At 42.9% G+C, this 19,923-nt stretch overlaps 1 long non-coding RNA gene across 2 annotated transcripts; it reads right to left on the minus strand.

Moving 5' to 3' along the window:
• Positions 1 to 450: 450 nt before the first annotated feature.
• Positions 451 to 6,531, minus strand: LOC133762269 (uncharacterized). Of its 2 annotated transcripts, XR_009866265.1 has the most exons (4): positions 6,472 to 6,531; positions 4,769 to 4,838; positions 4,294 to 4,351; positions 451 to 1,007 (listed from the first exon to the last, which is right to left on the minus strand). It is a non-coding gene; the product is annotated as an uncharacterized LOC133762269 (long non-coding RNA). The 2 variants fall into 2 exon arrangements; XR_009866266.1 differs by lacking the exon at positions 4,294 to 4,351.
• Positions 6,532 to 19,923: the final 13,392 nt, after the last annotated feature.

Consider the following 19,923-nt stretch of genomic DNA (forward strand, 5'->3'; position numbering starts at 1 on the left):
CATATTTTAAGTTACTTTAGGGAACTTGAGAGCTTGTTCAGAGGTTCTCAAAGGGGAGTGTTCTTCAGTCAAGGATATGTGTGTAGCTACAAATCATCTTCTATTGGGGGCAGGCAGCTTTGAAGGGACAAACCAAATAAAGAAACCATACTATGGATTTGAGAACTTGCCAGACCCAATACAACAGTGGGTAAAAGAAAATTTCTTACACACAATATTAACAAAGGATGAATCCAGAATCCACTTATCTACTAGCTTTGCTGTATCCTTACAAATACATTTCTTATTTTCTCATCTGTAAAATCAGGATACAAACACATCCTACAGGTAATACAAATTCAACACTGTGGGTGAGTAACTTTGGTACTTTACTCCAGTTCTCCACTTAATCAGCAAAAACGTGTAGCCATTTGCTCTAACAAAGCAAGTGAAAAACACCAGAAACACTGCTAAAGTAAAATCTTTAATTTTTTATTTTAACATTCATTCTGGACAATTCCTTAACAAGCAGTTTTGAAACGCAGTACTTAACATTAACTAACACAACTCAGTGTGTCCAAACTGTCGTCGTGCTTTTAAATTTTTGTAAAGAGAAAACTAAGGTCATTGTCGTTTTTGCTGTGGTCTCAAGAGTCATGCAAAACATAGCATCTTTTCTTAATGATGCTTTAAAACTCAAGAATATGACACACAGAGAGAAAACTACATTAACTCAAGGTTTAGGCAGAACGGAAACTAAACAACCAGAGGATAATCTGAATAGAGTGGGCATGACAATCTTCCAGATAAGACAAAAAAATTGAACTTGCAAGGAGCTCTCCTCACCTCTTATTGTGCAGCTGAGAGGCTCTTAATTCTCTAACACCAGACATATAACAAAAGGGTTGTCAATTACCAACAGAGTTAACATTTCATTAAATGAAACAAACTTTAACATGACACGGAACTGTTCTCCAGGAAGTTCGCAGGTTGCCCTTGTCTGGAATCATCATGCAGGACTCTCCAAACTATGGATAGGGAGAAACTCAAGTCAGCCTTGCTGTGTTTGCCTGTAAAATGAAGACCTCAAAAATTTTCAGTAAAATCAGATGCTGTGGCAAGGAGCTTTACAAAGTGCTTTTTCCTAAATGCAAGCTAAAAACAGAGAATGATACATGTATAACACGCAAAAATAGCAAGAGGTTCACTCGTCCCCACCTCCTGCCCCCAGAAAAAGGCTATCCATTAATCCAAAAGCAACACACCCCAAGTCTCAAACAACTTCTAGGTCAGAGCACTGTAAGAAAGCTGTTCCCCCCCCCCCCAAGTCTATTAGAAACGAGGCAATCATCAACTTGTTCACTTATCTGAGTCTCAAAGTGGTTAAATACTTAGGTCGGCCTTTATATTTTCATGGCTTTTGTTAGTTATTATCATGTCTGAGAAAATCTTAGAAGCAAAAACAAGTTTGCCACATTCTATAAAGCCAGAAAGAAATCAAAAGCAACTCCTATGAAACTATACAACTTCATTAACCAACCCTATTAACAGAACATACACTTTCATTAGCTTATTAGATTTAAATCTCAGCTCAAGTCCCAATTAAGTTCTGAACACAGTGAGTACTACAGAAGTTAAGCACCCAGGAAAAGAAAATTGACCATTTAAGGCTTTGTGACTAAACTTCATTTGACTTACATTTCAAGCACACTTTAGAAGTCATCTGGTGGGGTTCAAATCACTGTTTCACTTCTTAAAAATAATGCTAGTGCATTCAAAAGTTTTTAAATAAAATTACATGATAAGATAGACAAACATCTTTTTTTACTTTTTATTCACAAGTGCAGGATACTCATGAAGACCACTATAATCCATGGTAATGTTACAGAACTTTTAAAAGGTTCAAGAACCTGGCTAAACAGGTTAATCTTACAAATGATTATGTAATTATTTTCTCACCCTGAAAATTTACCACTTAATCACTTCCAGAACTCTGAAACTCTTACCTTTCTATTCAGGAGTTAAGCTCTCAAGAAGCTGATATGTTAAGAGCTGAAAACTTTTCACATTAGACTTCTACTTTAAAAAAAGATGTTTATCAGGTGGTATAGTTGATGAGGTTATCAAAATTTGATTACTTGGCATCCCCCCCCCCCCAAATACAATGAAATTTAAGTTTCTCTACACCTCAGAGTGGGTCTGCTAACAACCTTTTCTTTTGAATCTGATTAGTCTTAAGGTAATCCACATTTTCTACAGGTATCAAGCACAGAGACAAGAAACAAATGAAAGAAAAGGCAGAAAAGTTGGATGAAAAATTTTAACTGCCACCTCTTAAGTTCTATTTCAGTGATATAAATCACACCAGCCTAGAAGCAACTATCACCATTACAACAATTCAGATTTTGAGGGAAGCAGGCAACAAATCCAACTATAGAGAAAAACCGAATTCAAATTTGTAGCCCACCATTACACTCTTGGCATTAAGGACATGTACAAATACAGATTTGTCAGTACAGTCAGCAGTGTTTCTTAAAACAACAACAAAAAAAACTTTTTCTTTTAAATTCTAAAGACCCTATGTCATTGACAACTTACATCATTAATAACCAAAGAAACACTAACATAGCCAGCTAATCATCACATCCAGAACCCATATTAGAAAAATAATGTTTACTAAACAGTCTCTTCATCCTAAATTCCATGCTTTAAAAAAAAAAAAAAAACCCTCTTTACACAATGATGTAAATGGAATGGCATTTAACTTAAATACTTAAATAATGTATTAAGTAACATGATTAACTTTCACATTAGCTAAAACATCAAGAACTAGGTTCAAAGAAAGCAAAACAGCATATCCTAAATGCACAGATGATCATGCATTTACAGTAAGTTTAAGACACAATCATAATGGAATACTTGATAGCTTTAAATCATCAAACTTAGTCAAAATTTGTAGTTGTACCTTTTAACATGCAATCTCAGAAGTGTTCAAGCACAAAAATAAGACAAAATTCGATTTCAAGCAGAAAATAGTATGTCTTACAGTGACAAAACTAAAGTTACAAACTTTTTTTTAAGTTCCATAGCTCTTGATTATTTAACAGCAGAAGTTGGAATCTTCAGTAATTTTTAGTTTTCAAAATCTTCTGGTCACAATCCCCACCAAACTCAACAGGCCGGGACAAGTGCAATACCATACAGAAACACAGCATTGCAACTGATCCCAACCTGTGTAGAAAGGGGTTTGATTTTCCCTTACTTTTCTACAGACTTTTCACTACCACAGTCAGTTTTGCATGGATTTGCACAGCAGAACATCACACAGCTGGATGCAAACCTGCAAAACTAACCATAGAACAGTGTTCATAACAGGACAGTTTGATTGCGTGACAGCCGAAGTTGGAGCTCTACAGCTAGCAGTACTTTAAGTGCTCATAATGCAGTAGATAACTAAACACTACCTGCACTATAAGCACTTTAGTGCTACAGAAGCTGTCACATCGTATACACCAGGCAGATTCTACATCGACACAACAAAAGTACACAAAATTAGTAAAAAAAATAATAAAAAATAAAAAATCACTTGAAGGAAATAGCAGGCCACCATCAGTTTTGCATAGATTTGCACAACTACATTCTTCTTGTAGTGCAACTATGCAAAACTAACAGAAGACTGCAAACAAAAACTATTAACACACCTATATACTTGCTTGACTTGAATTATTGGATGAAAACATAACTTCTTATGCCAGAAGGAGCACTTAGGGCAGTAGATGCTAATCTACTTCACTATCTGCACTAGATGCACCTTAGAACAAAAAGCACTCAACATCAGCAGGCCCTGCGCTTTAAAGCCCACCTTGGCTTCCCGAGGCAGCTGTCACCATAATGCTACAAGTGCCTTCACTGCAGTAGATGCACATATCACTACCTGCACTGTAAGCACTTTGACATTATTCTGACTGGTCACAATCTTCAGTTTTACAAGGTGATGTTGTTATTCCTGCTAAATCTGAAATAAATGATTAGAGTAACACCTTAGTCTTAACAACTACAAAACACAAAATTTCACATCATCCCTGGCACAGAAGAGAAAATCAGTTTGTTTATCCCACTTAAGACACACTTTAAAGCTCCAAAAGTAGATCCTTACAGAAAGCAAATCATAAGCAACCACCATTCTAGCACAGTAAGATAACATGGTGGCTCTTCCTTTTATCTGGCCCTTTATAAACGCATACTTAAAAAAAAAATCGAAAGCAGGCTTCACATAAATGAGAACATTAACAGGGCAACTTCACTCATGTGTACCTTTTAGAGGAAGGCAATCTTCACATCCACGTGGCAAAACATTTTCCTTTTCTTCTGGCTTCCAATTAGCAAATACGTGATAAAACGATTAATAAAATTACTGTTTGGACTATGTTTCAAATTTATCAATTAGTTCTGGAACTTAAATACCCTGTTCAAATATTTTTAAATCTTAAAAAATTCATCACCCCAAATCAAATCTACTTAATCATCCAATTTGTAGAGATTCTAAAAATCTACCCGTTTGTCTCTAAAAGCTGCGTATCAGATTTGCACTGTACTTTTATTAACTTAAAAGTCAGATGGCCAACACTCGAGAGTTAATTTTCTAGACAAGGTAAATTGGACAAAATACAAAAAGCCTGTATCACTCCATAGAAGCCCCATCATATCGCATTCATTCAGCTGGAGGATAAAAGTCCAGAGAAAACTCGTTTTTAAGAGAACTTAAAAAAGAAAATTAGAACACACTTACCCACTCAGGAAAACTTCTCAGCAAGTATCCTTAGAAAGCTTCGGATGCAGTGTTAGGTCCACGTGGATAACTAGGGTGGGGGCGGGGGGTGGGGGAAGACAAGGAAAAAAAGATAAAACATTGGCTCAAAATTATCACCTACTTAAAATCACCCTTTCCCAACCCAATACCGAATAATTCCACGTGCAAAAAACTATAGGTAACAGAGCGAGGCACCACAAGCAGGATTTAAAAGACCAACAATATATGGGCGAAAAGGTAGATGAGAATAAAGTTAGAAAATCTCTAGGTTATCAGATTCACGTCTCAAACTCCTGAAATACTTGACCTTGATCAGCAGCAATCATTAACTACCGCACAGCTCCGAGGAAAACGCAGTCCAGGGACCATTCTTCCCCACCCCTCCCCCCATCAAGACCTCGTGGCTGCAAGCCGGGATAAAAGAGTTGTTTCCTCTACTGCTGTGGTCCTGACGGCACGCAGCTCCATTTTTTTCCTTTGGTGCTATCGCAGCCAACGAACCTGCCTTCTCCGGTTCCTCTCCCTACTGCCCTGGCTCAGGAACAGAAAACGGGGAAGCAAGCCCCGAGACTGCAAAGTGCCCGCCACGCTCATGGAGCCCGGGCCGGCAGCACATGTCGCACAAGGGGGCGCGCGGCCCTGCGCTTCCCCGCGCGGCCGCCAGGGGGTGATGCGTCCGAATCGGGCCCCGCCGGACGCGGCAACCTCCCCCCCACCCCGTTTCCCGGCGGCAGCCGCGCGGCGACCGGCGGCGCCGAGGCCCGAGTGCGGCGTGGACGCGGGCGCGCCGCCCCTCCTTTGTGTCCCCCGCCCCCCCACCCCGAGCCCGGCCCAGAGGGGCGGGGGCTCCGCGGCTGCGGTGCCCGTCGCACGCGGCCCGAGGCCTAAGCCGGGAACAATCGGCGGCGGCGCGCAGTCGCCGCCATGTCCCCCGCCCTCACCCCCGCGCAGCCCGCCCCGTAGGAACATGGCGGCGGGGACGCCGCTCCCGCCGAGCCGGGCCGTCCCTCCCGCGCCGCGCTCCCACGGAGCGGGCGGGCGCAGAAGGCTCCACGCCGCAGCCGAGGCGAGCTCCGGCGGCCGCCGCCGGGGGGGGGGGGGCCCACGGCCGGGGAAGTTGGGAACCGCGCTTGGGGGCAGCCCACGCGGGTTAACAAAGCCCACGCGGAGCGGGGGTGGCACCCAGGCCGCGCGGCCCCGAGCTCCCGCGCCGCCGCCCCCCCCCCCACGCCGCGCGCCCGCCCGCCCTCGCGCTCTCCAAAGTTTGGGGGACCGCGGGCTCCCGCCCACGCCACGCCGCCCGCCCGCCGGCGCGCAGGTACCTCGTGGGCGCGCCCCCTCCCGGCCCGCGGCCTGCCCCATGTGCCCGCTGCCGCCGCTTTGTTCTAGAGGCGCTTTAACTCTCGCCCCCGGGAGAAACTTTCCGGGCGCGGGCCTCGCACGCCCTCGCCCCGAGGGGCCATTGTGTGCGCCGCGCGCCCACCCGCCCTCCGGGCCGGCCCAGCCGGGGGCCGCGCGGGTCCCGGGCGCGGCCGCCGCCGCCGCGCGCACGCCGCCCCCTCCCGCCCGGCCCCTCCACCGAGCCGGCGTGCGAGCCCGGGCCGGCCAACGGCCCCGGCCACGCCGCCCGGGCCGCGCACAACAGGTCTCTCGCAGTCGGCGGAGGGGTGGGCACGACTCACCGGGAGGAGTAGCCGCCACCATCTTCGCCCTGCCCGCCGCGGGCTCTCGCTCCCGCCTCCCCGCCCGCCTCCGCTGTGCTACGACCGGAGGCCCCAGGGCCGGGGGTGCGGCCCGCCCCGCGGAGGGGGCTTCGCCGAGGGGCGCGAGCCGCGGCGGCGCGGCGGGGGTCGTCCCCACCCCCTCGGCCTCGCCCGAGGGCGCCAAGTGGCGCGAAGGCACGGGCCGGGCGGCGGCGGCGGCACCTCGAAGGACCATGTGGGTGAATGAAGGGCGGCGGCTCCCGCCTCAACGTAAATACGGACAAGCCCCACTCCCTCATTAGCATAAAAAACAAAGTACTTCCGACCTCCCCGCCCGCCCGCCAATCACCGCAGGCCCCGCCCACGGCGGCTCGCGCTCGGCGGCCGGGAGAGCGGGAGCCGGGAGCCGCCGGCGGCGCCGCGCAGCCTTCCCCGGGCCGCGCTCCGCCGCGCTCCGCCCACTGGCGCCCGCCTCGCCGAGCGGCCTCGCCGGGGCTGCTCGCGCCACGCCCCCGCCACGCCCTCCGCTCGCCGGCGGTGCGCGCGTGCGGACCCCCGCGCGCCGCACACCCTCCTGCGAGCGCACGCTGCCGGGGCGCGGGGCGCTGCCCCGGGGCTCGACGTGCGCGCCGCGTGGCTGGGGTGGGGTCTCGGCGCGGGGCGGGCGGGGGGGGGGGCCCTCAGGGCGCCGCGACTTCCTCTCACCTCGGGTCGCGAGCACCCGGTGCCAAAGGTCGTCGTCGACCCGGGAAGAAAGGCATCACCCCGAGCGCGCCAGGAGCGCGCGGAGTAGGAGGGTGTGTGTGTGCGAGTGTGTGTGTGTGCGCGCGCGCGTGTGTGGAGTTGGAGGGTGTGTGTGTGTGCGTGTGGAGAAGGGTGTGTGTGTGTGGGGGGGAGTTGGAGGGTGTGTGAGGGTGTGTGTGGAGTTGGAGGGTGTGTGTGTGTGTGTGTGGAGTTGGAGGGTGTGATGGTGTGTGTGGAGTTGGAGGGTGTGTGTGTGTGTGTGTGTGGAGTTGGAGGGTGTGTGAGGGTGTGTGTGGAGTTGGAGGGTGTGTGTGTGTGGAGTTGGAGGGTGTGTGTGTGTGTGGAGTAGGAGGGGGTGTGTGTGTGTGTGGAGTTGGAGGGTGTGATGGTGTGTGTGGAGTTGGAGGGTGTGTGTGTGTGTGTGTGTGTGTGGAGTTGGAGGGTGTGTGAGGGTGTGTGTGGAGTTGGAGGGTGTGTGTGTGTGTGGAGTAGGAGGGGGTGTGTGTGTGTGTGGAGTTGGAGGGTGTGATGGTGTGTGTGGAGTAGGAGGGTGTGTGTGTGTGTGTGTGTGTGTGGAGTTGGAGGGTGTGTGAGGGTGTGTGTGGAGTTGGAGGGTGTGTGTGTGTGGAGTTGGAGGGTGTGTGTGTGTGTGGAGTAGGAGGGGGTGTGTGTGTGTGTGGAGTTGGAGGGTGTGATGGTGTGTGTGTGTGTGGAGTTGGAGGGTGTGATGGTGTGTGTGTGTGTGGAGTAGGAGGGTGTGTGTGTGTGTGGAGTAGGAGGGTGTGTGAGGGTGTGTGTGTGTGTGGAGTTGGAGGGTGTGTGTGTGTGGAGTTGGAGGGTGTGTGTGTGTGGAGTTGGAGGGTGTGTGTGTGTGTGTGTGGCGTTGGAGGGTGTGTGAGGGTGTGTGTGTGTGTGGAGTTGGAGGGTGTGTGTGTGTGTGGCGTTGGAGGGTGTGTGTGTGTGTGTGTGTGGCCGCCGGGACCGGGGACTCGGGCTCTGCCCTGGAGAAGAGTGGCGCTCGGAGAGAAGCCCGAGGAGCGGCAGCCCGCGCGCGAGCACGCCCTCTCCTCACGCTGCGGTTCAGGAAACCCCAGGGTTCTCAGAAACGCGGCGAGGATACCAGTCACTTAGCCTCGGGTTCCGAGGAGCCGGGAAGCGGCTGTTGGGAAGCACGCCCGCCGCCCGCCGCCCGCCGCCCGCCTCGTGCTTTTACGAGTCAGCTGCAAAGCCGCGACGGGGAGACGTCCGCGATGCTGAGGCTTTTGACTTGGACTTCCTGACGCTCCTGCCGTTGGCCGCCGCTCCGACGGGCTTCCAGCACGCTTTGTTTCAGCGCAGACCTCAAGCCGGGGACGGGGAGCCAGGGGTGGAAGTCCTGCTTCTGCTGCACTTTGCCGCTCGGGACCTGGGTTTTGGACTTTCCTTGCCTCGCAAATCAAACTAAGATGGCCAGATCCGAGGGTTTACACCATTTCGCCTTTCCCCAGTGCAGTCATTCACGAGTCTCTCAAAGGGGGAAGCTGGCCACTCACTGCAATAAAAGTGTAATTTGCATTACTTTTGGTCAGCGTTGACCAATATGTCAATTCCTTTTTCTTCAAAACCTTATCATCTGCTTTAAATTAGAATGATTGAGTTGAGACAGTCTTCTGAGTAAGAGCGAGCTTCACACTGTCTGAATCATGGGAAATCCCACCTATATACAGGTTTCTTAGCAGGAGAGAGTTATCTATCTCATAGTTTCCTTCTAATTAAAATGAGCATGGAAATACCTCGGGTTTTAAAAAAGCTATGTTTAGATCTCCAGCAACATCTCTGTCAGTCTGACACACAAGCAACTGTTGTCTATGCCTATGGTATAGGGGATTTAATTCTTAGTGTGTATATTTATATGCATTTTACCATAATCAGAATTTTGGAAGATGTAAATTCACTTAAACCTACTGACTTGGAAATCCCAGAAAAAGTTTCAGAATTAGTAGGTTGCATTTTATTTTTAAGGGGTTCACTCAGCCTTCCTTTCAGAGTTAATAAATTATCTTAAGTACAATTAGAATGTTTGAAAACATTTCAGTCCTAGTGAATTTGAACCTTAGCCTTTAAATGTTTGTGTGTACACACACACACACACACATATATATATATAATTGGAATTAGTAGTGATTAGGAACTCAAGTACAAGGGCCACAGTTAGATATACTTTATACCAAAGGAAAAGTTATCTTTCTATGACTTTGAAGCTCACAAAACTATTCGAAGTGCTAACTAATGTCTTCTACAACCAAGGAATGCAAGAATAAAGCTATCTGAAATGCCTAAGTAGACACACAGCCTTCTGAAGTCAGCTACAGCAGTACCATTTTACACAATCCAGAACATTTCAGACAAAATGAAAGACTCAGCACCACATCAAAACAGTTTCCTATAACTGTTAACATGATACATTGCAATAAATAGATAAACACCTGTACTTTTCCCTTTTCACTCTTAGGTTTGAGAGTCTTAGACACAAATGTTATGGATTGAGAACATCTAAAGGGTTCTTGACATTATTACGAACATTTTCTCTTCTACCTTTTACTGTGTAAATATGACAGTATTAATTGACTTGTGTTAAATTGTTGTAGAAAATTTTCAAAATAATCAGTTAAAATGTTCTGCTTCTTTAGCAGAATTATTGGATTTTAAGAAATTAATAAGTCGATAATCACATTCACATTATAGATATGACAAATTAGGAATGACACAAGAATCTAAATCAGTGTTATTTAAACTATAATAATTCAAAGTAGTCTAAAACTTTTTAACTTAGATGCCTATGTTTTGTCACAGCATTTGTGTTTTATGGGAAAAAGAAACAAATTTAAAATCATTCTGAATTTATAAAATTAAGTGACTATACACCAAGAACATCTTGGATTCTTTTTTCTTATAATGAAGAAAACCGTGACCAGTGATGCAATTTGGGGTATTTTTAGAATATGTATTTGTGAATAACTGAAAATGTGGAATCTACTCATACCATATTATCTTTTCAAGATTAAAAAAAAATATTCAGTACAATTTAACAATCATGCGTTAAAGTGCTGCTATTCTTGCTCTGATCAAAGGTAAAGCAGAGCCCATACTTAAGAAAAGTTCCAGAACTACAGAAGACGAATGATTACCATGAATTTTTCACAAAGAAGCTCAAAGTTCTAAGTCTTCAAGCTAATATTTGTTCCTTCTGGTTCTGATCAAATGATTTCTCTGATGGCAGATTATTTTGCTTCCTTGATTAAGAATTAATTAAGAATATTGTATATATTATTTGAAAATCGTATATAATGTGAATATGAGTTATTTGCTACAAATGGCATTCTATGATGCTATTAATGACCATAAATGTATAGTGATAACAAAGACCATGTTGATTTAATCTTATAGTTCTATGGTTTTGGAATTAAGAAATTAGAAATAATAGAGGAAAGGTGTATAGTGTGTGGTTTGGAATAGAGAAGCAATTTGTAGATTTTTTTCCTGTATATTTAAAATTGTCATCTTGGAACTTTTAACTCAATAGGGGTAAATAGTGATTATTTAAATAGCAAAACCAGTCATCCCACATTCAATTTATTGCAATGAACAGATGATTTCTACCCTTAAGTTCGGTATTCATTGATGTCTATCAATAAAATTGTATGGCTTTTACAAAACAAATGCATTTTTAATTAAACATTTAAAGACAATATATTGTTATAGTACATTATTGTAAAGTATTTCACTAGTTTTTCTGTTGTTTTTATTAGACAAATACAACATCAAAATTAAAAGTAGTTTGCTTGACATTTCTTATTCTTAATTCAGGGTTTCTCTATCTGGCTGTACTTTACAATCTCCCAGGGAGTCTTTAAAGCATGCAAATTTTTGGCACTTCCTTATAGATATTCTAATTTAGTTGATCAGAAGTGGGACCAAAATTGTTTTTTAAAAAATTCCCAGACCATGCTTCTGTGAAATCAGTACTGCCAACCTCAAGTACTTACTTCTTAATTGAATATATAAAAAATGTTTGACCATCACCATTAACTGGTTAATCGTGATAGAAACCTGTTCCTATATTCATCCACATTGCCCCAACACACAAAGAGAAACTGACCTAGGATACTCCAAACCCTTCGTCAAGAAGTATAAACGTTAAAAATGTAAAAAAAAAAAAAAAAAAGCAACTCTCAGAAGCAGTTCCGAAAAACTTGTCAACTGTAGCAATCTTGGTTTATAATCCAGAATGGAAACTTCAGAGTGTAGTTGTATCTTTTTGCTGTTCCTTAACTACAGAATTGATTTACCATTGGAAAGTCACTCCCCCCACGGATTGTGTTGCTTTTGAAAAACATTCTCTGTAGTGCACATGCAGATAGAAGTTTCATTTTATTCTTAATAACTTAGCTCTGAGAAAGGAATATGTAGCTGCTAGCTGGGTCATTTTTAAAATGTTTAAAAGACAATAAGAAGATGCCAGGATAGGCAAAACTACAAAACACAACTTTTAATTAATTTCATTCAGTTTCCTAAAAGCTTCTTAGGGTTTCTTTATATTCTTGCTTTCAAATATAGAATTTATCTTTAATTCGTATCACAGGAAACAACCTGATTAGCCTATCTACATTTCTTCTGGTAGCTAATAATTCTAGAAATAAGTTATTAATTATGTAATTTTATCTTTGGGATTGTTCATTATAACACAGATTTCACAGTTGTCATGTAATTTTACAAAACTGCATTTCAGTGTCAAGCCTAATACTTTCTATGTGTATCAAGGCGATGACGAATTATTTTTTTATGTAAATTGTGATTGGTTATCATTTTAATTTGCCTTTCTGAAGTGGTATTTTAAAAGTTGATTAACAGTGTGTTCACATGGTAGGTTTGTGATGGTTCCATTTCTAAAAGTGAATGAATGAATAAAAGAATTTTTAAAACTCAAATTATGGATTACAGGAGATTAGATTTCCAATAAATGGAATATCTTTTTGATAAAGCTTGCAAACCAACGCATTCTAGTTTTCTTAACTGCCAATTAATTAAACCTTTTCCCTATGCAGGCAGTAAACCTTCAGTATGTTCAAAACAAGCAAATGTATTACAAATGTTTGACCAGGTAAAACAAAACTGAATTGGAGCACATGATGCCATTTGTGTGTATGAAGTGTTCAAATCGTAAGAGCCAATTCACAACACAGAGAGTGAGTGCACTGCCATTGTTCAGAGGAAAGTCAACACCTGCCCCAGCCTCAGAAATCATCTTTGGGAATGTGGATGATTTTCTTTGTTTTCTGAGAGTGTATGCGTGTTGGCATTGTCTTGGTAGGAAGATCAGCTATGTTTGACATATTTGTTTATAGGAATTTTCCAGAATTATGTGGGAATGAATTAAAAAGCAAATGATGTTACGCATAGCTATCCATATTTCAGTATGCCCAGTGTTAACATTTGCTGGCAAAATATTTAGAGCAAATAGTTTGTTCTCTACTCTGGTCTGGAGTTCTTGATAGCTGATTTTGGAACTGCAAGTAAAATTAATACAAGGGCGTATTTAAAAGCAGGTCAAGTTAGGAAGGGATGAGGAAAACTAAGTTTGAGTCATAAATGCCCAAGTAGGATATTAAAACGAGGAGGATGCTGGATGAAAAATAGCCTAGGAAGATGGGTGTTGGGGAGACAGCCTATGTTTTGATCTAAGGGGTAGGGTCAGGGTATTAAAAATAAAAGTCTGCATGACACACATCTGATTAGTGTACCTAATGACTTTTGTTCTGTGTAAATTATCAGTTTCAAAACAATTGAGCAGCATTAACAACAAGAAGAGGAAGAAATTGGTGTAAAACCCCTGAACAGATAAATGAGATACATACATTATCAGGTGTGGATAAATACCTGCTGGCTTTTGTGCATTGTTTAAATGACTACACATGAATGGGTTGCCTGCAATTACAGAGTCAAGGACGGATAGACAAATCAGTTACAGGTAACATTTAAGGAAATACTAATTCCCAACATCATTCTGAAGAGCTGGCTTTTATGATATCAAATATCAAGAAAAGACTAATCTCTCTCACATGAGCCAAGAGAATTCTCTATTTCAATATTAGATGTTTAAGAAATGATTAATATCTTATATTATCCAGGTGACCTGTCTATTTAATATTCATTGTTTAGATCTTCACTGAACATTAGCTATGGCAACTGTGTATTTCACTATCTAGTGTTCAAGAAAGGTTAAGTGCCCAATTTTCACAAAAAAAAAAACCCGCTATTTCAAAGTCTAAATGTATGTTCAGCTAAAATAATTGCCACAGAATATGTGCTCAAAAGTTATCTTCTTAATTGAGTAATGAACAGAATTCCATCTGCAGAATCATGAGTGCAGTGTCTATTTTGTGAATCCATCTGTAAAAGCATGTTTAATAAATGAGTCTTGTAATGCTCACTGAAAAAGGAAACAGTTTTTTTGTTTTGTTTTGTTTTGCTTATACTTATGAAGTAGTACACAAAGAGGTTCGTTAGAAATGACTGGGAGGCTGGAGATCAGAAGAGAACAGGATGAAGAGATGGTAGAAACACATTTGTTAGACTCTGTTAAGATTAAGGATCTTTTGAGCTTTGAAATTAGAAGTGAAGGAGAAACTGAGGGATGAAATTTGTTAAAAAAAATTCATTTTATATATTTATGTATTTGAAAGGCAGGGTGAGAGAGAGAGAGAACAGAGAGAGAGAATCTCCTTTCCGTTGTTCAGCCCCCTAAATGGCCACAAAAGCCAGGGTGGGGCGAGGCTGAAGCCAGGAGCCAGGAATACCACACAAAGGTCATCATCACTGCTTTCCCAGGCTCATTAGCAGGGAGCTGGATCAGACAGAGTGGCCAGGGCCGGTGCTGAGGCGTAGTAGGTAAAGCCGCCTTCTGCAGCACCGGCATCCCATATGGGTGCAAGTTCGGGTCCCAGCTGCTCCACTTCCAGTCCAGCTCTCTGCTGTGGTCTGGGAAAGTAGTAGAAGATGACTGAGTTCCTGGACTCCTGCACTCACGTGTGAGACCTGGAAGAAGCTCCTGGCTCCTGATCAGCCCAGTCCCTCTCAGGGAATGTTGTAACCACCCGCACTTCTGAGTCCATGTGTGAAAGCACATGATTGAGAGACTGACTAGCGGCAGGGAGGGCAGACTTAAAAAAACCCATCAAGGGTCAACTTCTTCAGAACCCTCTTCCGCATTGTCTGATTCCAGTGGTAGGGTCCTCTCTAGCTTCTTTGACTCTTATCATACAAGACCACATACTGCATTTTAGCACCTCTTTCATTTGATAGATTTCAGCATACATTAGAACAGTATCAGCAAAACTGGATATACAGATTTATAAATTTATAACATCCCATATATTTTTCATTTTTGTTTTACTTGCTAAGAATATCCTGTGCTGGCCGGCGCCGTGGCTCAACAGGCTAATCCTCCGCCTTGCGGCGCCGGCACACCAGGTTCTAGTCCCGGTCGGGGCACCGATCCTGTCCCGGTTGCCCCTCTTCCAGGCCAGCTCCCTGCTGTGGCCAGGGAGTGCAGTGGAGGATGGCCCAAGTGCTTGGGCCCTGCACCCCATGGGAGACCAGGAGAAGCACCTGGCTCCTGCCATCGGAACAGCGCGGTGCGCCGGCCACAGCGCACCTACCGCGGCGGCCATTGGAGGGTGAACCAACGGCAAAAGGAAGACCTTTCTCTCTGTCTCTCTCTCACTGTCCACTCTGCCTGTCAAAAAAAAAAAAAAAAAATCCTGTGCTTTTGTGACCTAAAAACTGCCAAGCAAGATAAATGAGAATGTCAAGTCTTATATGGGATTACTAGTCATTAAAAGTGAGTAAACAAGAGGGCCAGTACTGTGGCAGGGCAGGTTAAGCCACTGTCTGTGATACCAGTATCCCATATGGGTGCTGGTTCAAGTCCCTGCTGCTCTACTTCCAAGTACTTGGGCTCCTATCACTCACGGATTTCTTGTCTCCTGGCTTTGGGCTGACCCAGCCCTGGTAGTTGCCGAAATCTGGGGAATAAGACAGCGGATAAAAGATCTGCCTCTCTCCTTCTCTTTTTGTAACCCTGCTTTTTAAATAAATAGATTTTTTTTAAAGTTAGCAAGGATGTATCCAAGAAAACAAATAATTTAAAGATTTATTTATTCACCTATTTATTTATTTGAAAGGCAAAGAGACAGAGAGGGAGAGACAAAAAGAGAAAGAGGGAGAGCACTTCCATCTGTTAGTTCGCTCCCAAATGGCCAGCTAGTTCTGGGCCAGGCTGAAGACAGGAAACAGCAACTCCACCCTGGTCCCACCTAGGTGGAAGGGGCCATGTACTTGATCCATTTCCTGCTGTTTTCCGAGGCATATTAGCAGGGAGCTGGATCAGAAGCATTGCAGCTGGGACTCGAACCTATATTCCAATATGGGGCACAGGCATTGCAAGCAGCAGCTTAATGCTGTGTACTACAATGCCGGCCCCCAAAATGAAATCTTAACATTCGCAGTGCCAGCAGTGTGGTGTAGTGGGAATAAGCCTCTGCCTGTGGCGCCAGTATGTCCATATGGGCACTGGTTCACGTCCTGGTTGCTTCTCTTTTGACCCAGCTCTCTGCCATTGCCTGGGAAAGCAGTAAAAGACAGCCCAAGTGCTTGGGCCCCTGCACCCACATGGGAGACCTGGAAGAAGCTCCTGGTTCCTGCTTTGAATCAGCTCAGCTCCAATCATTGTGGCCATTTGGGGAGTTAACCAGGAGATGAAAGACCTTTCTCTGTGTCTCTCCCTCTCTCTGTCTTTAACTCTACCACTCAAATAAATAAATAAATAAATAAAATCTTTTTAAAAAATCTTGACATTTGCAAAGCATGAAAGTCCCCTTCAGTAAAACTTTATAATAAATAAAAATATACCTGTTTAAAAAAAAACTCACTTTCTTCAGTTCTAACAGATGCAATAAAAAATAAAGTTGCCATTATTCTGATTGTTAGAAGAAATAAAAGACAAGAATTATTCTCATATTGCCATTTCTGGACAAGAGACGCTTATACTCTTGTACAAGTATTGGTGAAGTAATCATTTTCAACCTCTGTTGAAGAGTCAAAAGCACATCAAAACCTTCCCAGGTGACCCACAAAATATCTGACATTTCCAAACCTACTTATTAAAGTAGGAACAACTTTTATGGGTGTTTAAAGAATGGAATTTTGAACCAATGAGGCCTGTGTGAGAGTCTTTTCTCGTCCTTACACTGGCCTGTAATGGTGGACAATCTTCTATCTCTAATTTCCTCATCTTTAAAAAGAGAACATTAATAGCACCTATCTCATCAGGTGATCTTAGAATGAAATGAGATAGTATGTATAAATGGTTGAGGGTTACAAATAGTACATAGACAGTAAATATCAGCAGTTATTATTTGCAATAATATGAAGTTAAAATTTATTATGACAAGATTATTTGCCAACTTCTAGGCTCTTTTTATTGTTGAAAAACACTAAATTATATTGTTATATATATATATTGAGCCAGAATCTCCAAATATTCCATTTTTCTAAAAGTAACCTGTAAGTGAAGTGTAGAAATTCTGTCATCATAATTTTGTTCATTTTACTAACAAAGTACCCAAATATTTCTTTTCATCATGTCATGAATACAGGGTCACACACATGTATACATACATGCAGCAGGTGCAGATCTGAGCAGGTTGTGTGTTCATGAAGTAAAATTAATAACACATTTGAACCAACTTATGTAATTAACACAAAGGGGAGGAGAAACTTATTTTCTTCCACAGTCCTTTCTCCTTGGCTTAAGATTTATGAGAATGAAGATTAAACTCTAAAAACCTCTAACTTGATACATTTGTTCTAAATTTAATTTGATGTTGTCCTTCAGAGCATGATGGAATAAGTGGTTTTGGTTTTGTTTTCCTTTGGCCAAATCCAATGGTTTAACAACAAATGAACAAAAATGAATGAATGAATTCATTCAGTCAGTCAACAAATAACCCTTGAGTACGATGCAGAAATGTACAACACAGACAGCTTGTATCCAAGGAGAAATAACCATAGAATGGACATGTGTGCAAGTATTGTATGAGGAAACAGCCAACACAATGCCTTGCAGTGAGAAAGATGCTGCACACAGGGCTTCTTTGTATGTGTCTATACATTTTAAAAATAAATATACAGAACGTGGGTCTTTACTCCTCTGCCTGTATCATTTCAGTAGCAATTAAACAGAAGAAAATAGATTAAGAGAGTTGTCAGCTTTTGCCCATGGATGAGTGAAGAGAATTCAAGAAGAGAGCAGGGGATGCTGATTTATTTCCTTGTTGATTTAAGGTCACAGTCTCATCTGCAATTCTCTTAAGGCTCTTTTACCAGGAATTCTCCTAACCCTCACTGTCACCCTCACAATTGGAGCCAAGAGCTACTTTCCCTTGTTCTTGTAGAATTCGTTTAAAACTGCAGTTCTCCTGAAACTTTTCATGGCTCTACTTTTTTAACACTTATCTTAAAATATTCAACTTAATTTACTTTCTTATTATGTCTATTGTTTATTTTCTGCCTCTCTGCCTATGAAGTTTACAAGACCATCAGTCCTCAAGAAATCAGATAGTATGCCTCTTTCCTTTAGATCTTTCACAACATAAACAGTCTGGTTCTTTGATCCATCTTTTTCTCGTGGTCTCAATTTTGTCTCACGCAAAGTCGTTTCTACCCTAGTCATCCCAAACACCCTTTACACCAGCCCTGCACCCTCTTCCTTCTAAAGACATAAGGGAGGAAAAAAAACAAACAAAAAATTAAATATTATTTAAGTTAAATCTTTCCAAAGTTAATTCATTTTTAGTGGTGTGTGTTTGTGCGTGAGATAAAAAAAAAATTCTGCTGTAATTTCTAAGAGACTTTATTTTATTATTTGAAAGGCAGAGTTACAGAAAGGGAGAGAGAAAGAGAGAGGTCTTCCATCCTCTGGTTCACTCCCCACATGGCTGCAGGTGCCAGGAGCTTCTTCCAACTCTTCCACGTGGGTGCAGGGCACTTGGGCAGTCCGCCACTGTTTCCCAGGTGCATTAGCATGGAGTTGGATTGAAAGTGGAGTAGCAGGGACTTGATCCGGTGCCCATATGGGAGCTAACACTGTAAGCAGTGGCTTAGCCTGCTATACCAAACACTGGCCCTAATTTCTAAGATTCTTACAGCATCCTGGGGATATTGCTTTATTGCTACTCATAGTACATACAGAAAATGGATTCACTCAGTTAACTGTTGTGGTTTTATATGACGCTATTCCCATTGTCTGTGAGTCTCTGATTTTCTAAGGATTGATTATGCAATGTAGCAATAAGAAACAAGGACAACCTTCATGGGATGGAAGGATTTGGATCAACTGAGCTTTATATCTTTTTTTATTGGTAGAGGCCCTAATTATCTATTTTTAGAAATATACCACTTTTACCAACTAGAACCTTTAAATGTCTTCTAAAATTAGCTGTGTATAATCAACTATCTTTGCAAATCTCATATACAAATGGTTAGTAAGTAGACCATCAACCACAGCATCAATACACTTTAAAAGATGCCTTAGAAAATGTCCATTTTATAATTTCCCTTAGTGGTTTACACTGAAGGAAACATATAATCTTCAAGTCATCAAAACTGTAGAGAGTAAGACAGTTCAGAAGCAAACTTTGGTAGGTGCCAGCTATTAAGACTACTCTTAATTCCATGCATGAAAAACATTCCACAAAACTATTCTCTAACAAATAAACTGGGAGAATTAATAATCCCATGATTTTATTTTTATTTTTTTAACTTTTATTTAATGAATATAAATTTCCAATGTACAGCTTATGGATTACAATGGCTTCCCCCTCCCATAACTTCCCTCCCACCCGCAACCCTCCCCTCTCCCGCTCCCTTTCCCCTTCCACTCACATCAAGATTCATTTTCAATTCTCTTTATATACAGAAGATCAATTTAGTATACATTAAGTAAAGATTTCAACAGTTTGCACCCACATAGAAACACAAAGTGAAACATACTGTTTGAGTACTAGTTATAGCATTAAATCAAAACGTACAGCACATTAAGGACAGAGATCCCACATGAGGAGCAAGTGCACAGTGACTCCTGTTGTTGACCCAACAAATTGACACTCTAGTTTATGGCACCAGTAACCACCCTAGACTGTCGTCATGAGTTGCCAAGGCTATGGAAGCCTTCCAAGTTTGCCGACTCTGATCATATTTAGACAAGGTCATAAAAGACAGGGTGAGGATAGTAACCAATGATCCTAAGAGTGGCGTTAATCAGGTCTGAACAATTATACAGCATTAAGTGGGGAAGAGGACCATCAGTACACACAGGTTGGGAGTAGAGCCATTGGTGGTAGAGTAGAGGTTATGATTACGAAGGAATGAGGCCCAAGTGCACTAGATAGGGTCTAGAACAAAGGACAGAGTCATTATTAGAGGAGCTAAGAAAGGTGCTGTCTAAGCTACAATTAAGTTTTCTGATTGAGAGGCAAATAGAACCTGACAGAAGGGGCTTGATAATAATCTGTTGGGCTTTAGGCCTTGTGAGTTAAGAGGCCCAGACCTATCTATCTCTTCACATGGGGTACATCCTAAGGGAGGTGT

The sequence above is a fragment of the Lepus europaeus genome, chromosome 6, assembly GCF_033115175.1.
Source record: "Lepus europaeus isolate LE1 chromosome 6, mLepTim1.pri, whole genome shotgun sequence".
NCBI lineage: Eukaryota > Metazoa > Chordata > Mammalia > Lagomorpha > Leporidae > Lepus > Lepus europaeus.